The sequence below is a fragment of the Scyliorhinus torazame genome, chromosome 1 (genome assembly GCF_047496885.1).
Source record: "Scyliorhinus torazame isolate Kashiwa2021f chromosome 1, sScyTor2.1, whole genome shotgun sequence".
NCBI lineage: Eukaryota > Metazoa > Chordata > Chondrichthyes > Carcharhiniformes > Scyliorhinidae > Scyliorhinus > Scyliorhinus torazame.
The window spans coordinates 150,649,495-150,664,451 of NC_092707.1; the positions used below are offsets into that span (position 1 = coordinate 150,649,495).

At 49.9% G+C, this 14,957-nt stretch overlaps 1 long non-coding RNA gene across 1 annotated transcript in view; it reads left to right on the plus strand.

The window, feature by feature from the left end:
* The window catches only part of LOC140429780 (uncharacterized), a 111,572-nt gene extending 102,151 nt beyond the window's left edge, over window positions 1-9,421 (plus strand). Inside the window, exon 3 of the long non-coding RNA XR_011949193.1 lies at window positions 9,282-9,421. This is a non-coding gene — a long non-coding RNA (uncharacterized lncRNA). The remainder of the gene's footprint in view (window positions 1-9,281) is intronic.
* The last annotated feature ends 5,536 nt before the right edge of the window (window positions 9,422-14,957 follow it).

Here is a 14,957-nt window from a genome sequence, read left to right on the forward strand (position 1 = left end):
GCCCTACGGTCCAGAAATCTCCCAGTTTCCCGTTGGCAGGAAGTCCTCCCGGATGCCCTCCACTCCATCCGGTTGCTGCTGTGTACCACCACTAATCAAACGCCTCACGAACGCCTCCTTGTCTTCCCTAGGAAGTCCTCCTCCGGAACGTCGCTGCCGACCTGGCTGGCAGCTCCAGGACCCATCTTGCTCCGAAAGCATGTGCGGGCGCACAAATCGGACCCGTTGGTCGAGAGGGTTCACCTTCTCCATGCAAACCCTCAGTACGCCTACGTGGCGTACCCCAACGGCCGACAGACACGGTCTCCTTGCGAGACCTGGCACCCGTCGGAACCACACCCCCCCCCCCACACCAATCACCCCCTCCCTCCCACCGGCGCACCCCACGGCCGCTCCCTTCCCGGGTGGATCGGTCCTCCTCCCGTGCCCGCCCAGGAGTAAAGAAACAGGGACGAACAGCGCAACGCTCCCAGAGACGACAGTGCCCGAGCCAGCACCTGCACCACCACCAGGGCTGAGGCGATCGACAAGGACGACCAGGGCACCTGCTCGACTTGTGGAATACGTGTGACAAAAATCTGTAATTAATTCTGACAAAATCTGTAAATGGTTAACTGTTGAGCTCAATGCATAGCCACTGTACGAAAATAGTTCCAGGACCAGCTTTGTAAACCCCTACCACCATGCGACCCACCACCCCGCCGGGTTCCTTTTTAACAAGGGGTGAATGTAGTGGTATGTATTAGGGGTAGTACGGTACCTGTGAAGCCGAGAGGCTATTGGCAGACAGACACTGGGTCCTGGTTGGATCTGCCGCTTGCTGGCTCCACCCAGCAAGGCGGAGTATAAGAGCCCGGGTTCTCCCAGCAGCCGCATTCTGTAACTGAGCTGCTAGGGAACAAGTCTTGCTTAATAAAGCCTCGATTGACTTCATCACTTCTCGACTTGTGAGTAATTGATTGTGCTACAATAGGCCAGTGAGTACATGAGCTGGTCAGTGAATGAATTAGTGTATGTTTTGGATAAATGACCTCTTGTCATCTTTTACACTGCCGTAACCTTTTCTGCAATGACATGTGGGCCCTACCTTTACACAAGTGTTTCTTTTTGCAATGACTTATTGTTATTCCCAGTGGGAAGGGACTGGCTCGGATGCTGCCATTTGCCCTTTTACTCTGGATCCTAGCTCTGGCTCTTCTATTCCAAGTTGTATTCCAGCATAATGTAACAGCTGAACATTTTCAGAGGTTACTGAAATAGGGGTTCTTCACGATGTTGCTTGATCACATTATTACAAATCATTAATTATTTTATGCAATTGTGATAAGGTGAAATGAATGGGAATAAACTGTAGCTGCACAGATAACTATTAATGAAGTCCCGCTAAAGTTAGAACTGGGAGTGAAATGTTTAAACAATGCAAGGCGAACTTATAAACATAAAGTGAAGAGGGCACTCAACAGTGCATACCAGTGCCACGCTGGTTAACTCCACATTATTGCAATTACACAGATCTTCCTGGATTCTTTTCCCTCCCTAGTTGTTGTGCTGTAACTACAAAGCTGAAGAAATAAGTACTTTTATTAAGAGTTTCCATCTCACGGAGGAGGCTTCAGGCCAATCCATATCCAACAACCTGCTCTGAAAACTCTGCTCACTTTTAAACAGCTGTGTCAAATTCCACCACAGCAGCTGAGACAATTCATAGTATTCTACAAAAATGTCAATCCCAATGTTAATCGATCCTTTCAAAAATTCCAGGATCCATCTTCCGGTGGCGGCCTTGGAGTAAGGGGTTACACATTTGGTGGCTCCCACTCAAGGTGGATTTTTTTGTCCTTCCCCACCTGAATTGTGTGATGTTTGAGGGCAAAGGGTACATCAGTGCCCATGGAAATTAATACTCCTCTGGTGGGACTGGTGTATGGCTCCTCGGACGAGGAGTGCCACGAGGAGGAGACAGCAACTTGAGCAAGAATGTTTTTGTGGTGCGACACAGGAGAAGATGCCCAAGAGCTAGGGGGCAGTGCTCCAGCCCAGTGGTCGATGGAGCAGCTGGTGGAATTTCTCAATGGCAAATTTCAGCAGCAGAGGAAAGAGGCCTCAGAGGACTTGGCCAAGGTGCTGGAGTGGCTTAGGGTGGTGATCGAATGGGTGGAGCAGAGGCAGGAGGCTCAGGGCCTGGTGGTTGACCTCACCGGAGGCAGAGATGGGGATGGTGTTGAGCAGCCAGAAAAGGCTGAGGGAGAAGCTGGAGCACCATGAGAACGACTCCAGGAGGCAAAATCTGTGGATTGTGGGATGCCTGAAGGCAGTGAAGGTATGGAGGCTGCCAAGTATGTGGCGAGCATGTTGGAGGAGTTAATGGGGGTGGGGCCTTTGGCTGGCCACTTGAGGTGGATCGAGTGCACAGGGCGCTGAGGAGGAGGCCGGAGGTGGGGGAGCCGCTGAGGGTGATGGTGGTGAGGCTGTAGTGGTTCTTGGATAAGGAGAAGATCTTGAGGTGGGTGAGGCAGACTCATATACCTGACAGTGGAGTGAGCTGTGGATTCACCAAGACTTGGGTGCGGAAAGGGCCAAGCAGAGAGCTGTGTATAACCGGGTAAAGGCCGCCCTCTACAAGAAGGAGATGAAGTTTGGGGTTTTGCACCCCTCCCACTGGTGGGTGATGCAATGAAGGAGGCGATGGATTTTATGAGAAATCATGAACTGGGAGGAGTGTGAGAATATTAAACTTGTGGAAAAGAGTTCTGTGTTTATTGTGGGACACATTGGGTGGCTGGATTGGGGCAGGATTCAACAGGGGAGCAGTGATGGTGAGTGTGCCTTCTGGTTTTTTTTGTTTGCTGGTGGTTGGGAGGGATGGGCGGTTACTTTAGGGGTGAAGGGTAGCCAGGGGCCCTGGGCAGGGGCCACCATGCTAGCTGGGTGGGCTAGTTAATGGGAATGAAATGGCGGGTCTTTGTTTGGGTGTGGGCGGAACGGGGAGGGTTGCTGACATGGGTATGGCTGGTGTTGCACTGTTGGGAAGGGAGTGGCGGCGGCGGACATCTTGGGGTGGCCTCGAAGAGCACGCGGCGTGGGCCAGGGGGTGCTGGCTAAAAAGGAGGTATGGATAATCGGCAGCGGAGAGCGTGGGTGGGGTGACCCAGCCGGGCTGATTGCTTGGAACTTATGAGGGTTGAATGTGGCAGTTAAATGGTCTTGTGTCTTTGCGCACTTGAGCAGTTTGAAGGCGGATGTTGTGTTTTAGCAGGAGACACTCCTGAAGATCGGAGATCAGATGAGGCTGAGGAGGGGATGAGTGGAGCAGGTGTTCCACTCAGGGCTGGATATGAAGACAAGGGGTTGGCGGTGCTGGTCAATAACAGGGTGGCTTTTGAGATGGGGAGCATTGTGGCCAATCTGGGCTGCAGATATGCGATGGTCATTGGGAGGCTGGAGGGAATGCCGGTGGTCCTGGTCAATGTTTGTGCCCCATATGGGCAGCACGGTACCACAAGTGCAGAGCACTGTGGCTTCACAGCGCCAGCGTCCCAGGTTCGATTCCCCGCTGGGTCACTGTCTGCGCAGAGTCTGCACGTTCTCCCCGTGTCTGCGTGGGTTTCCTCCAGGTGCTCCAGTTTCCTCCCACAGTCCACAGACGTGCAGGTTAGGTGGATTGGCTATGATAAAAAAAATTGCCCTTCGTGACCAAAAAGGTTAGATAGGGTTATTGGGTTACAGGGATAGGGTGGAAGTGAGGGCGTAAGTGGGTCGGTGCAGACTCGATGAGCTGAAAGGCCTCCTTCTGCACTGTATGTTCTATGTCTTTGGGCAGCACAGTAGCACAAGTGGATAGCACAGTGGCTTCACAGCTCCAGGGTCCCAGGTTCGATTACCCACTGGGTCACTGTCTGTGCGGAGTCTGCACGTTCTCCCCGTGTCTGCGTGGGTTTCCTCCAGGTGCTCCGGTTCCCTCGCACAGTCCAAAGACATGCAGGTTAGGTGGATTGGCCATGATAAATTGCCCTTCGTGACCAAAAAGGGGTTATTGGGTTACGGGGATAGGGTGGAAGTGGGGGCTTAAGTGGGTCAGTGCAGACTCGATGAGCCGAATGGCCTCCTTCTGAACTGTATGCCCAATGTTCTATATTGGGATGATGTGGACTTTATGAGGCAGGTGTTAGGTTAGATCCCGGCTCCCGGCTGATAATGGAGGGCAATTTTAACATGGTTTTGTAATGTTCTTTGATTGGGCTGATGTTCAATCTTTTTTTAAAATTTCTTTTTCTTTTTTAATAAAGTACCCAGTTCATTTTTTCCAATTAAGGGGCAATTTAGCATGGCCAATACACCTACCATGCACATCTTTGAGTTGTGGGGCGAAATCCATGCAAACACGGGGCGAATGTGCAAACTCCACACGGACAGTGACCCAGAGCCGGGATCGAACCTAGGACCTCGGCACCGTGAGACACCAATGCTAACCACTGTGCCACCATGCTGCCTGGCTGATGTGGAATCCTGATATTGTAGTGTGAACAAAGAACATCAAAAACCAAGTTATTTATTACGAACACTACACTAACGAATTACTGAAATGTCTAAGATTAATACAGTTGGAAATAATGGTCTAACACTAACTTACACTAAGATACTACAGAGCTACTCTAATAAGCGACTGCTACAAACTCCTTACTAACAACTTCTAGTACACATGTGTGTCCGGGTCACGTGTCTGCATACTCACACCACTTGGTGGTCGGATGCTGCAACTACAACAGTTATTCATATATTATTATTTACAGGTGTTAATACAGTTGACAATCTACTTATCTTCACAGGTTTGTGTTGAATCCGAGGAAGGACCGATTGAGTCCGAAGTCGTCAAAGATGTCGGCGGTGGCTAGGGAGCTGAGGGAATTTATGGATCGTATGGTGGGGGGGCGGCAACGTGGAGGTTCGGGAGGCCGAGGACAAAGGAGTTCTTGTACTTTTCACACGTGCACCGGGTATACTCCTGGATCGACTTCTTTGCGATGGATAAGTCATTGCTGGCGGGGGTGGCTGACTTGGTGTATTCGGCGATCGTGGTTTCTGACCATGCGCTGTCTGGGTGGATTTGTGGGTGGCACAGGAGGAGGCCCAACGGCTGCAGTGGAAGTTGGATGTGGGGTTACTGATTGATGAGGGTGTGTGCTAGAGGGCAAGGGCTGCAACCTGAGGTTATGTGGAACAGAATGACATGGGGAAGGTCACGGCCTCCATGCTGTGGGAGGCACTTAAGGCGGTAGTTATGGGCAAATTAATTTTAATCTGGGTGCATTGGAAGAGGGTAGAAAGGGAGGAGAAAGCAAGGCTAGTAGATGAGATTTTGAATGTGGAACAGATGTACTTGGTGGCACCAGAGGAGGGGCTGTTGAAAAAGACACAGCGGCTCCAGATGGAGTTTGGGTTGGTGTCCACAGGGAAGGTGGTGCAGCAATTGTGGAGGGTCAGAGGGGCAGTGTACCGAGTATGGGGAAAAGGCGAGTAGGATTGTAGCACCGTCAATATGATGCGAGGCAGGTTGAGGTAATGTCAATTGAAGGCTTTATTCAGCAGAACTTTATCCCCAGCAGCGTGGTTACAGAATGCAACTGCTGAGGGAAATGGAGGGAAAAACTGGGTTCTTATACCGGCATTTCTGGGTGGAGTCCAGTAGGCGGCAGATCCTATCAGGACCTGGCATCCCTCCACCAATAGCCTGTCGACACGTGGTGTACCGTATTACCCCTAATACATCCCACCACAAGGATGTTGACAGCAGGCCAGGCAGTGTCTGTCAGAGGAGTTAGATACTACAATTTGTAAACTTGATCATTCAACAATGCGAGCTGTGCCCTGACTTGCATCAAGTTCACCCAACGCTTTTGTCTTTGCAAAGCTACATTGCCATCTTGTCGGTGATGCTTGGATTTTAAAATTGTCATTCTTTTCAAAGTCCCTCACCTCTTCCTGTATCTGTAACCTCCTCCAACCCTCTGAGATCCCTCTGATCCTCCACTACTGGAGTCTTCTGGATTCCCAATTTTGCTGTGCAGACTGACAGGCCATTTGGAGTGTGGGGCAGTTGTCCGTATACCTGGAACAGTATTCCAGCCATCGGGGAAGGTTGGCAAGGAAAAAAATCACTCTGCATCCAGGCTTGTTGTGAGAAACTGTAGCTTCAGGTGGTTCCATCAGTCACAAACAACAAATTGTATTTACATAGCGTCTTTTGCATAATTAAAACAACCTGAGATCTTTCAGGCGTGATTAAGAAGCAAAATTTGATATCGAGCTGCATGGTAGCACAGTGGTTAGCACTGTTTCTTCACAGCGCCAGGGTCCCAGGTTCGATTCCCGGCTTGGGTCACTGTCTGTGCAGAGTCTACTCATTCTCCCTGTGTCTGTGCAGGTTTCCTCTGGGTGCTCCGGTTTCCTCCCACAAGTCCCGAAAGACGTGCTGTTAGGTGAATTGGACATTCTGAATTCTCTCTCAGTGTATCCGAACAGGCTCCGGAATGTGGCGACTGGGGGCTTTTCACAGTAACTTCATTGCAGTGTTAATGTAGGCCTACTTGTGACAATTAGAAAGATTATTATTATTAATGGTTTGGGTGTAGTTTTGAAGAAAGAAATACAGCTTCAAGTGTTAACTCCTCCACTCTCTCCAAAGATGCTTCTCGACCTGCTGGGAAATGTTCCCTTGAAACTGCACATGTGCATGACTACACAGTAATCTAAAATGTGTCATGTGTTTGGTTTAGGAGGAACTTCTTCACCCAAAGGGTTGTGAATCTATGGAATTCCTTGCCCAGTGAAGCAGTAGAGGCTCCTTCATTAAGTGTTTTTAAGATAAAGATAGATAGTTTTTTGAAGAATAAAGGGATTAAGGGTTATGGTGTTCGGGCCGGAAAGTGGAGCTGAGTCCACAAAAGATCAGCCATGATCTCATTGAATGGTGGAGCAGGCTCGAGGGGCCAGATGGCCTACTCCTGCTCCTAGTTCTTATGTTCTTATGTGGTTGGGGGGAGAAACATGCCCTTTAAGATGCACAAAAGTGTGGCAACCATAAAAGAACCATGCAGTGCAAGAAACGTTCCTCACACATTGAAGGGAAATGAGGGAACATTGGTATTGAGCATTTCCAGCATTTTCTCTTTTCTTTCGAGACTGATGTATCATGGGGATAAACAAAGTGGGCACAGCAAGATGCAAACTTCTGGAGATTAAAAATTTGAAAGGAAAATCTCGAAAATCAGGTTAATCAGATCTTGTCAGAAAAGCAAACCACACAGTGTGAGGCGTGAGGATTATGTGCATTGTATATTTGTATCACCTGTTCTGTTTTTATTTCATTTTCATTTAAAATGTTCCAAATTGCCCCCATAATTGCAATCTTCGCACAATTTTCTTTCTTTTCTTAATGACCAGAGTTGGACAGTGTTGCACTCTCAGTGGAACAGTGAAGGGACTTTACTGTACCCTACCTGTCCTGCACTTGTTCTGGAAGTGTTTCGAATGGGACAGTGTTAAGGGAACTTCAGTCAGTATCTAATCCATATTGTACCTCTGCTGGGGGTGTTCTCACAGTCTTCTCCTTGTATGTAACGCTTCATGTGTGTATTCTTTGCACTGCAGAGAGGAGTAAGGGGGGATTTAATAGCGATATTCAAAATTATGAAGGGTTTTGATAGCGCAGAGAGGGAGAAACTGCTTCTTCTGGCAAAATGGTCCGCAACCAGACAACCGGAGAAATGAGGAGATTATTTTTACCCATTGAGTTGTTGTGATCTGGAATGCGTGGCCTGAAAGAACAGTGGAAGCCAATTCAGTGGTAATGTTTGAAAGGGAGCTTGATAAACACTTGAAAAGAGTCAGAAACTGCCTGCCTAAAGGGAAAATCAGAGTCTAATTAAGTAGCTCTTTCAAAGAGCTGGCAAGGGGACAATGGGACGAATGGTCTCCTGCGGTTTGAAGCTCATTCCCGAGTACAGATCAGACCTTCCCTCTCCTTTGGTGAAGAGGAGAAGGAGGGAAGATAGAAAAATAAAGCCAAATCGGAGGCATACCTGGACATGTGAAAACGGCCATTCGTGTCTCTCTGCACGTTCAGTAGTCAAGGTCAGGCTCCAATACCCATGTCCCTCCACAACAGGGGGTATTCTGATAGTAACCAGCCTGAGGGAACCGCCAGCAGCTCAAAGTCTGGCTTTTTGTGTGTTTGAACACTGAGGACGTCTGTCCATGTCAGAACACATTCCACTGGCTTGGTTATTACTTTTAAAATTGAACATCATTTTAAAAGCTGCAGGTTAGCATATCAGCTGTCTGATTGTAACTTGTGAGTACTTACATTTACAAGCTACAATAAGACCACTATGATAACTTGGATTTTCTAATTGCAGTTGCAATATGTGTATATAAATACACATATACACACACACACACACACATATATACACACACTCATATATACACACACACACATATATAGCTATTCACATAAATAAATCCTCACCACCCAGAGTGCATACTACTTTCAATTGGAGCACTTGAGAATTTTAAAACAGGTTTTTCTGAAATACTGGACAAAATTCTCCGTTTGGGGGACTAAGGGCAAGATTCTCCGGAAAGCTTTCTAAGTGTGAGCGGGAATTGCTGCGAACTTCCCGGTGCTCGGCCCAGCGAGGCGGGCAATGCTATTCAACGTTAATTGGTCCACTTAACGAGGCCCTTAGGGCTTCATGCTGCAAATAAAGGCACCACGCTCGCCAGCCCCCGGCTAACAAGGTTGAGCAGCACTTAAGAAGTACTTGCTCAGCCAACCCGAGCCAGCTCACAACAATGAGCCTGGCCCCAAGATTCGGGGATGCAGACCTGGCCAGGCTCCTGGACACAGTGGAGGCCAGGAGGGATGTCCTGTTCCCCCAAGGGTCCCGGAGAGTCAGTCACAGGGCAGCCAGTGCTGCCTGTGATGAGGTGGCGACGTGTGTGAGTGCCGGGAGTCTGACCAGGAGGACTGGCCTCCAGTGCCGGAAAAAGTTCAACGACTTACACCGGGCAGCACGAGTGTGTCGACACCAGAACCCCCCCCTCCACCAAGACCTTTCCTCCTCCAACGCAAGCACCCACCCCCCCACAACTCTCCATGTGATCCCCAACCCTCCCTTCACCTCCCTCTCCCTTCAAACCCCCAACTCTCCCTACACACCCCTCCTCTCACCACTGTGAACCACACGTGTGGCTAACATGCCCTCTCTGTGTCTCCTCAGGAAACGCTCTCTCACGACCACTGGGAGAGGGCCCAGACTGGAGGTGGGGCATCAGGCATAAGAATCCTCATCTCATTCAAGCAATGGACCCTGGAGGTGATTGAGGTGGCCGAGGTCAGACGCGGAGGCTGGCAGACACCGCAGAGGTGAGGAACCACTGAGCTCCATCCGGAGGACCTGTCAAACTTGAGTTGCGATTAAAAATTTTTTCTTACAGTACCAAATTATTTTTTTCGATTAAGGGTCAATTTAGCATGGCCAATCCGCCTAACCAGCACATCTTTGGGTTGTGGGGTGAAACCCACACAGATAAGGGGAGAATGGGCAAACTCCACACGGACAGTGACCCAGGGCTGGGATCAAACCCGGGTCCTCAGCGCTGTAGGCAGCAGTGCTAACCACTGCACCACCGTGCCCTCCAAACCGAGTTGTTATTGCCTTACTGACCTACCCATCCCTCCCACTAACCACACGTCCATTCTCCCGCAGGTCCTCCAGCCGACGGTGCCGGCCCATCCCGTGTGACCCCCACTCCAACCTCCAAGGGAACATCTCGGAGGAGAGTTCCGAGGAAGGCACGATCGGGCATCACAACTGTCGTATCCACCCTCCAACAGCGCAGATACACGCACCTCAGTGGGAAATGTTGCTAGTCAGGCTTCTGGGGCACAATCTGGTGAGCATCACATAGCTGTTGATGCACATCAGCTGGAGGCGGGGATGGGAGGCCGCATAATGTCATCACCAGGGTCAATGCACACGGGACGTTCTGATCACTTCCAGGTTCACCAACTAGGGAGGAGGGTGTGGGGACGGGGGGTGTGATGGCCAGGGGCACGGACACCAGATCCCGGACCGACACCCCCTCACTCCCCACACTGCCAGACCGCCCATCTGCACACTCCTCCGTTATATATACCTGAGGTGCTACGATGCTTGGGGGCCTGGGTTGGAAGTGACAGGGGGCCTGGTCCATGGGATGGAGGATGATGACAACCCGCTCTGCGATGAGCTCTGGTGCTCCCCATCGTATGACAATATCTGACTCATGCCCACAGTAGCACCGTCCACCTGAGTGATCCCTGCATGCGAGCTGGCCAGTCCATCACACGGTCCCATCGAATCCCTGGCATGGGGGTGCTAGGGACGGTTGGGGCCAGCCCGGACCAGCCCACCCCACACCCATCAGACCGAGCACCGCGGCAGGTTTTAATGGTGTTAATAGGTGTTTATTGCGCGGAAATATATATACAGTCTGTGTCCTGGCCCCTATAACTAAACTGATGTTTGAGGTGAGGGATGCCATTAGTGTCCCTGCTGATTTTACCTGCAGGAAGTGCTGCCATCTCCAGCTCCTCCAAGACCGAGTTAGGGAACTGAAGCTGGAGTTGGAAGAACTTTGGATCATTCGGGAGGCAGAGGGGGTCATAGATAGCAGCTTTCGGGAATTAGTTACACCAAAGATTGGAGATAGATGGGTAACTGTAAGAGGGACTGGGAAGAAGCAGTCAGTGCAGGGATCCCCTGCGGTCGTTCCCCTGAGAAACAAGTATACCGCTTTGGATACTTGTGGGGGGGACGACTTACCAGGGGTAAGCCATGGGGTACGGGCCTCTGGCACGGAGTCGATCCCTGTTGCTCAGAAGGGAAGGGGGGAGAGGAGCAGAGCATTAGTAATTGGGGACTCGATAGTCAGGGGCACAGATAGGAGATTTTGTGGGAGCGCGAGAGACTCATGTTTGGTATGTTGCCTCCCAGGTGCAAGGGTACGTGATGTCTCGGATCGTGTTTTCCGGGTCCTTAAGGGGGAGGGGGAGCAGCCCCAAGTTGTGGTCCACATTGGCACTAACGACATAGGTAGGAAAGGGGACAAGGATGTCAGGCAGGCTTTCAGGGAGCTAGGATGGAAGCTCAGAACTAGAACAAACAGAGTTGTTATCTCTGGGTTGTTGCCCGTGCCACGTGATAGTGAGATGAGGAATAGGGAAAGAGAGCAATTAAACACGTGGCTACAGGGATGGTGCAGGCGGGAGGGATTCAGATTTCTGGATAACTGGGGCTCTTTCTGGGGAAGGTGGGACCTCTACAGACAGGATGGTCTACATCTGAACCTGAGGGGCACAAATATCCTGGGGGGAAGATTTGTTAGTGCAATTTGGGGGGGTTTAAACTAATGCAGCAGGGGCATGGGAACCTGGATTGTAGTTTTAGGGTAAGGGAGAATGAGAGTATAGAGGTCAGGAGCACAGATTTGACGTCGCAGGAGGGGGCCAGTGTTCAGGTAGGTGGTTTGAAGTGTGTCTACTTCAATGCCAGGAGTATACAAAATAAGGTAGGGGAACTGGCAGCATGGGTTGGTACCTGGGACTTCAATGTTGTGGCCATTTCGGAGACATGGATAGAGCAGGGACAGGAATGGATGTTGCAGGTTCCGGGGTTTAGGTGTTTTAGTAAGCTCAGAGAAGGAGGCAAAAGAGGGGGAGGTGTGGCACTGCTAGTCAAGAACAGTATTACGGTGGCGGAGAGGATGCTAGATGGGGATTCATCTTCCGAGGTAGTATGGGCTGAGGTTAGAAACAGGAAAGGAGAGGTCACCCTGTTGGGAGTTTTCGAATGGCCTCCAAATAGTTCAAGGGATGTAGAGGAAAGGATGGCGAGGATGATCCTGGATAAGAGCGAAAGTAACAGGGTAGTTATTATGGGAGACTTTAACTTTCCAAATATTGACTGGAAAAGATATAGTTTGAGTACATTAGATGGGTCGTTTTTTGTACAGTGTGTGCAGGAGGGTTTCCTGACACAATATGTTGACAGGCCAACAAGAGGCGAGGCTACGTTGGATTTGGTTTTGGGTAATGAACCAGGCCAGGTGTTGGATTTGGAGGTAGGAGGGCACTTTGGGGACAGTGACCACAATTCGGTGACGTTTACGTTAATGATGGAAAGGGATAAGTATACACCGCAGGGCAAGAGTTATAGCTGGGGGAAGGGCAATTATGATGCCATTAGACGTGACTTGGGGGGGATAGGGTGGAGAAGTAGGCTGCAAGCGTTGGGCGCACTGGATAAGTGGAGCTTGTTCAAGGATCAGCTATTGCGTGTTCTTGATAAGTATGTACCGGTCAGGCAGTGAGGAAGGCGTAGAGCGAGGGAACCGTGGTTTACCAAGGAAGTGGAATCTCTTGTTAAGAGGAAGAAGGAGGCCTATGTGAAGATGAGGTGTGAAGTTTCAGTTGGGGCGATGGATAGTTACAAGGTAGAGAGGAAGGATCTAAAGAGAGAGTTAAGACGAGCAAGGAGGGGACATGAGAAGTATTTGGCAGGTAGGATCAAGGAAAACCCAAAAGCTTTCTATAGGTATGTCAGGAATAAGCGAATGACTAGGGAAAGAGTAGGACCAGTCAAGGACAGGAATGGGAAATTGTGTGTGGAGTCTGAAGAGATAGGCGAGATACTAAATGAATGTTTTTCATCAGTATTCACTCAGGAAAAAGATAATGTTGTGGAGGAGAATGCTGAGACCCAGGCTATTAGAATAGATGGCATTGAGGTACGTAGGGAAGAGGTGTTGGCAATTCTGGACAGGCTGAAAATAGACAAGTCCCCAGGGCCTGATGGGATTTATCCTAGGATTCTCTGGGAGGCCAGGGAAGAGATTGCTGGACCTTTGGCTTTGATTTTTATGTCATCATTGGCTACAGGAATAGTGCCAGAGGACTGGAGGATAGCAAATGTGGTCCCTTTGTTCAAAAAGGGGAGCAGAGACAATCCCGGCAACTATAGACCGGTGAGCCTCACGTTTGTAGTGGGTAAAGTCTTGGAGGGGATTATAAGAGACAAGATTTATAATCATCTAGATAGGAATAATATGATCAGGGATAGTCAGCATGGCTTTGTGAAGGGTAGGTCATGCCTCACAAACCTTATCGAGTTCTTCGAGAAGGTGACTGAACAGGTAGACGAGGGTAGAGCAGTTGATGTGGTGTATATGGATTTCAGTAAAGCGTTTGATAAGGTTCCCCACGGTAGGCTATTGCAGAAAATACGGAGGCTGGGGATTGAGGGTGATTTAGAGATGTGGATCAGAAATTGGCTAGCTGAAAGAAGACAGAGGGTGGTGGTTGATGGGAAATGTTCAGAATGGAGTTCAGTTACAAGTGGCGTACCACAAGGATCTGTTCTGGGGCCGTTGCTGTTTTTCATTTTTAGCAATGACCTAGAGGAAGGCGCAGAAGGGTGGGTGAGTAAATTTGCAGACGACACTAAAGTCGGTGGTGTTGTCGACAGTGTGGAAGGATGTAGCAGGTTACAGAGGGATATAGATAAGCTGCAGAGCTGGGCTGAGAGGTGGCAAATGGAGTTTAATGTAGAGAAGTGTGAGGTGATTCACTTTGGAAGGAATAACAGGAATGCGGAATATTTGGCTAATGGTAAAGTTCTTGGAAGAGTGGATGAACAGAGGGATCTAGGTGTCCATGTACATAGATCCCTGAAAGTTGCCACCCAGGTTGATAGGGTTGTGAAGAAGGCCTATGGAGTGTTGGCCTTTATTGGTAGAGGGATTGAGTTCCGGAGTCGGGAGGTCATGTTGCAGCTGTACAAAACTCTGGTTCGGCCGCATTTGGAGTATTGCGTACAGTTCTGGTCACCGCATTATAGGAAGGACGTGGAGGCTTTGGAGCGGGTGCAGAGGAGATTTACCAGGATGTTGCCTGGTATGGAGGGAAAATCTTATGAGGAAAGGCTGATGGACTTGAGGTTGTTTTCGTTGGAGGGAAGAAGGTTAAGAGGAGACTTAATAGAGGCATACAAAATGATCAGGGGGTTAGATAGGGTGGACAGTGAGAGCCTTCTCCCGCGGATGGAAATGGCTGGCACGAGGGGACATAGCTTTAAACTGAGGAGTAATAGATATAGGACAGAGGTCAGAGGTAGGTTCTTTACGCAAAGAGTAGTGAGGCCGTGGAATGCCCTACCTGCAACAGTAGTGAATTCGCCAACATTGAGGGCATTTAAAAGTTTATTGGATAAACATATGGATGATAAGGGCATAGTGTAGGTTAGATGGCTTTTGTTTCGGTGCAACATCGTGGGCCGAAGGGCCTGTACTGCGCTGTATCGTTCTATGTTCTATGTTCTATGTGTCCTGCACCCGTGCCAGCTTAACTGGTGTCTAATTGTCTGGCCTTACGGACCCTAGCACTATGCCTAGGTGGCTACACAATGGTACAGCAGGAGTGGAGGTGGCCTGCTATGACTCCTGCCCTGCGACAAGGGTCCCCGTTGGCGTGCGTCTCCTGGGGCAACCGGGCCTGGGTGGGCCCAGCCGCTGCTTGGGTGTCCCGAATGGTGCGCTGCTGCCCTGTTCTACTCGCTGTCTACCAGATACACCAGGGACAGGAGTGATTGGGAGTCCGAAGTGCTGCGGTGTTCCGGCACCTCCCCAGCGGGAGTCACTGGTACGGGCACCATCACCTCCTCCTCCCTCGGGGTGCCCAAAGGCCCACGGGCTACTCCATTGGTGGGGTGAGTGGAGTCATCGCTTGAGGTACTACTCAGCAGAGAAGATGTGTGAAGAGATCAGATTAGTCCATAAGAGGGTCATTTAGGAGTCTGGTGACAATGGGGAAGAAGCTGTTTTTGAATCTGTTCGTGCATGTTCTCAGATTTCTGTAT